Here is a 6000-nt window from a genome sequence, read left to right as displayed (position 1 = left end):
TGTGTGGATGCAGAGAGAGAGAGAGAGACCCCCTCACTAACCCCCCCCCCCACAGCTGATATAAATAATCCCGGAGCGAGCTTCGGCCGCCGGCTGCGATGACATCACCTGCCGTGAGAATAGCGCGTGGCGGCGTCAGCGCGTGCCGTCATCGGCAGCCAATGGCAGCGCGCGCCTGCGGCACCACCAGCGCAGCCACGGATCGGGCGCAGGGGTCAGATTCTAGCTCGGGGAATGTCCCCCACGGTCCCCACCCCACACCCCCCATGGGCCCCCCCCCCGCCCAAACGGCCTCTGCCCCCCCCCGCCCACTGGCACCTCCACGGCCCAACCACCCGTGCCCCCCCCACACACACCGACTCCCCCCTCCACCACACCGACCTCTGTCCACGGCCCTAACCCCCACGCCCCCACTAAGCACCCCCCCCCTCCCCATTGGGGCCCCCTCCGCCCCACCGGCCTCTGCCCCCCTACCCCCCACCGGCACCTCCATGGCTCCACATCCCATGCCCCCCCCCCCGCTAGACTGCTCCCCCCTCCACCCAACTGCCCCCCCCCCCTCTGCCCCCCTCCACCCAACCGCCCCCACCCCTTTTCAGGCAGACTTGTGATGGTCAGAATATAGGGGGAGTAGGGGGCGGGGGTTGATTGGGTTGGTGGGGGGGGGCAAACTGCTAGGCCATATGGTGTACCCCCACCACCAACCAACCACCCACTTCAATTTGCTTTGAAAGGCTGTGCTCAGGGTATTTTTCGCTGATGTGAAAATAAACGTCGCTTCTGGATCTCCGAGGCTGCCTGGCGGCGTGGCGTTTGGGTGCCACTTGCACAGCGCTGCGTTGGCAGTGGCCCGCCGGGCCCGGTGATCTCGTCGCGGGGTGATGGAATCGACGCCTCTCCTTCGGTGCTTCTCATCAAAGAGGCTTACGACCGCCGCAGAGATGGAGCGATGGAATTGCGCGCCGCGGCCTAAGTTGTGGTGCGATGCGTCGCTAGGACCGTGAGCGATTGGCGACGGATTACAGCTGATGACGATGATGATGATGATTGTAATAATGAAGAGTCTTCATATGAACTCCTCCTTCTCTTGGTTGATGAACGTGGGCCAACATGGATACCTGGTCTCCTGCAACACCAACTTCAAGACTGTTCCCTGGCCGGTCCAATAATTGCCCCCTTACAAAATATTTCCCAAATAGAATGTCCCCTTGACTTTCCTCCGAAATCTCGAAGATAATAGCCCTTTTCTTTCACTCCGTCATCCCTCTAACGTTATTAACTATCGCTGCAATCGCCAATGCAATGACCTGCTATGCACCTTTACGGCAATGTAGGGATTTCCTCTCACCCATCCTTGCCAGCCCATGAAGTAGTGTGTGCCGTATACATTCACTTGTGGCCTAAGACAATAGTATGCCCTCTTGCTCACCCACTGCTGCTACCGTTGGTGCAATGCCCTCTCATCCATACCCACAACTCCTAAGGGAATGCCCCCTTAGCCATCCTATGGCTAATACATGTCTTCTTAAGCCCTAACCCATCCATCACAACCACACACCACTAATCAAATTCAATTCCCTTCAATTGCGTTTCTTTTCAAAATCAAATTGTCTTTTGCTCAAATGGAGCAATGTGGCTGTGCTCAGTCCCATTGGCGACCCGGAGCTAGCAGCGCACATTCCACATTCCCATGTCAGGGGCCAGTCTATTTGTAGGAATACAAATAAAATCAGAATGGACGAGGGACTTTGGTTGCTCTGCTCCTAGGCTCTGCAGCTCTGTTCTGCACAAGTCACATCGGGAATGCTGTCGGCACAAATCTTTCAAATTAAACATAAGAACAACATCTTTGAGTTAGATTATTTTTCATGTTGGCTTGATTGACCAATGACTTATTGAGTTTATATTGTAAAGTGCCCTGTTATGCTCTGCATTAAGAGTGCTATAGGATGATGGTAAAGTGTAAAAGTCAAGCCCTGCAATGTCTTGCTCACGCCACTGCTGGCGGAAGGGCCTCCACCCTAGAGGGTTATTTGGCCTACTCTTCTACGCTGGGCCAGACGTCTTGGAGGAGGTGGGCGTACCCACACTTTGCCCCTCCACACCTGACCTGCCAATCGACTGACTGTAAGCACGCCATGTAATCGCTTCATGTATTGCATTGTAGCCACGTGGTGGCTCAGTGGCACGTGCCATCTCCTTATATCCTCCCCATCTAATTATCCTCACCTGGCCATTCACAGCCCGCTCACCTGCTCACCCACTCAGCCACTCACCCGCTCACCCACTCACCCGTTCACCCACTCACCTGCTCACCCGCCCACCCACTCACCTGTTCACCCACTCGCCCTGACGAACCTCTTGTGCAGTGCTTCCCCACCTTTCTGGACCCGTGGACCATCGTCAACTATCCGTGCACCGATAACACTTTTCAATATTAAAACGTCTCTAAAGCAACTGCAAAAAATATGAATAAAAACGAATGGAAAAAAACTCGATGAACTCACGCTATAATTACTAAAATAAAGATTGTGCTCTTGGCAGAAAACAAACTTACAAAATGTTTCTATAAACATATTTACAATCTGCACAATATCCGTGGCTCACTTCCCATGGATTGTCTGGCGAGCAGTGAGTGGTCCACGGGACCACAAAGGTTCGGAACCACTCCCCATAGTCGAGCGTAGTCACGTGGGGCTCGAAGTAGCCGCGTTACGTTTCAGAGGAGGTTCGTCGGGGCCTGCACCCAGCATGGGCGCCGCCGTGCGATAACAACACCTAAGCCATTGACCCGCGGAGCCATTTCACTCGCGGTCCAAATCAATAACGGAAGCCGTCCTTAGCGTGGGAGCGATTCACGAGATCCAGCTGACGAGACGCAAGTTCATTTGCTCACTCACAAAACTGCTGTGCCAGAGCGGCGAGCCAGCACCGCTGAAATCCGGGAGATTCGAAATCCTTGGCTGCCACCCAAGATAATAAAAAAAACACCATTCTAAAATATATCGCATTTGATGACATCAGCCCAGTCACTGATGAACGTTCACAACGCATTTGTGCAACGATTCGTGTAACTCAGACTCGACATCTCGATTTAGACTCGAGGAATCCGGTGTGCTACGAAGCTATTTTTTGTTTACAGATGCCCCGTATGGGCGGGTCACCAAGTTACAAGAGCAAACAATACAAAAAAGAAGCTTGGCTCGTCGAGAGAAATATGGGGCTGCCGGTACAAAATGCGAGCTTGGGGCCTCAATAGGTAATACCTCCCACCCCCTCTCATCAGGCCCGAGTGTAAGCAGAGGGACTCATCCACTCAGCCACCTGCAAAAGTTCAAGAGGAGTCAGTTGTCCTCCACTCCACAGATACGATACATACATGGTGAGCAGCAGAGGGCAGTGCAGTGGAATCCATTGTTGCATTCAGCTGATACGCTCCCACCTCTATGCCAGTCGCCTCTATACCAACCCGCACTGCCCAGCTTGGTGAAGTATGGTCAAACAATCCTCACGACCCGCACGCCATCGGAATGCCCTCATCCAGCAGTCGATTCATAAAGGGCTGCACATTTGTTTAATGAAATGCACTTCATGAATAATCCAGGTGGCACCTCCTTAGTCTGTGGACGCAGGCTGTCATCAGGCATAGGCTCAGGGACTGAGGGGCTGAGCTGTTACCCCGGTAAGCCAGGCAGCCACTGGGGATTAGCTGCTCAATGCTGGCGCGGAGTTGTCACGGCACAGGTGACGAAGCTAAGAAATACCATCGACCGGTCCCCTACAATCAAACACCACCACGAGCAGCAGCAGCCGGTAAAATATTAATCAGATGATGCGGGCTTGCGCCATTCAGTTCCTGAAGAAGCTCCTGGCACGTGGAGCGAACAATTCGACCCGAGCCCCCCGTCGCGGAGCGATGCTGGCTTCGCGCACACTGTGACCGTGGAATGTATTACCTACGCCGCTCAAAATTGCTAATTCTCTTAATGCCCTTAAAGGCCAGCCTCGAAAGCTATTTTTTACCCAAACGCATACCGCGATTGCGTAACGCGCTGTATGTTGAGCTTCTTTCGCGCCTTACGTAGTCAACCGTGCGAATCAGAGTGTGCGGGCGGCGGATGGGGTGAGGACAACACACGGATGTTATCCAGTGTTGCAAGAGCTACGATGATTGCTGATAGAGGCACAACGCGCAGATAATACGATTCTTCATCAGCCATATTCAAATCACTGCTGCATGAATGCCCCCCTCCCCATGCCGTCTCCGTGTCCCGGTCTTGCGATGCAACAATCCTGCACGCGAGCTGATTTCATCTCTGTGGCTGGCCGCCTCTTGGACACGCGCCCTCATTTTGGCTGTGCCACTCGGTGATTATTCTCGACTAAGGGCCATCATTTTTTCTCTCGCGACATGTCCTGCCCAAGCACACTTACGGCAAGAATGATGTCTCTGACTTGCTTATGCCTCCTAACCCCAAGCGTTCATCTCTCTGTCTCTCAATGCAATTCCAAGCATGCATCTCTGCATGCGTCTTTGCATACTGTTTTGGTTTTGTTACGGTTGTTCCGTTCCATTTATTCCAATACGATTAAGAGGATGCTCATGAAGATAATGAAGAAGGTGAGTAATTCAGAGGGTAAAAGCACCATGAAATCCTGGGTTCACATCCCACCTTTCCACCCAAGATAAAATGCATGTCTTGGTTTTCGAACCCGATGACACGAGTTTGATTCCCTGCCACGGTTAACATCAGTGTCGAGTGATATCTGATCCGGTTCTCGATCTCCCCTTTCACCAACCCACACTGACCAGCGTGGTGAAGTATGGTCAAACAACTTCCAGGACCAACAGAGTTTGAGGGAAGAAGAGCTTTGACAAAAGGGATGTCAATTATAACAGCTGAAAATGTGCTTATTTTATTCAGCTTAAATGAAAATCTGTAAATGATCGAAAACCCATCAAAACGGAAAAAATATTTTAATAATACTATCGGTGTCATGTCATGAAACATATAATCCATATTTGGTGTTCTCACAGAGCAGTGTACTCCTTGTGTGAGAGTATGGCTGCTGAAAAGTAATGTTACAGGGCTTCTAAAAATTCCTTAATGTGACGTCCCTTTGCCCTTTACATCATAGGGGGTGCACACTTTCTTAATGCACTCTGCTCTGATATTGTTTTGAACTTGACCGTCAAATCTTATCGTAAAATAAAGGAAATTATTAATCCATAAATTTCCACATCTATTGATCTCCACCTTCACCAACCCACAATGACCAGTGTGGTAAAGTCGGGCAAAATAACCAAGACCATCACTTGCACGGCATGGGGGAGACCCTGATCCAAACTAAAACTAAACTATTTTGTTTGGTTATTTTAACAGGTAAGGCCCACTGTTCCATCTGTGTATTGACAAAAAACGATCTGCACATTAGCACGAGTCTCTTCTAAGCCACCTTCAGGCGTCCAAAGCTGTTCGTGAAAACGGTGTCATGATGAGCTGGCCACAGAGAGAATGGTTCCTGTGGTAATTCACTGAATGGGCAGTCACGGTGATTGAGCATCCCTGCTTGCTCGCTACACAATCAATAACCGAAGCCATTCTCGGCCGTAGAACGATTCAAGAGATTCAGCTGACAAGCGATTGGGTTCGCATCTTCAAACATCCGCGCCGGAGCACTGAGCCATCACCGTTAATGCAAAAGGAGCTCAAAAAGTGGCCCACCCCGTCCCCGCTACATGATGAAAACAAACATGTTCTCCAATCTAATTATTGTAATTGTGTACATCTACAGCCCACTGCTGGATAAGGGCCTCCACAACGCCTGCGGGTCGCGGGGGTAATTTGGTGAGGGAGGGGAGCGTAGACGCTGCAGCTTAGAACAGCACAACAATGGATTTTGTGGCACTTGCCGAACTCGGCTCACCGAGTCGATGGCACGGTGCGCTAACCACTGCGCACCCCCCCCCCCCCCGCTTGCGTCCTGCTCGTGTAGCTT

The sequence above is a fragment of the Lampetra fluviatilis genome, chromosome 5, assembly GCF_964198595.1.
Source record: "Lampetra fluviatilis chromosome 5, kcLamFluv1.1, whole genome shotgun sequence".
NCBI lineage: Eukaryota > Metazoa > Chordata > Hyperoartia > Petromyzontiformes > Petromyzontidae > Lampetra > Lampetra fluviatilis.
Note: the sequence above shows the minus strand (reverse complement) of the source record.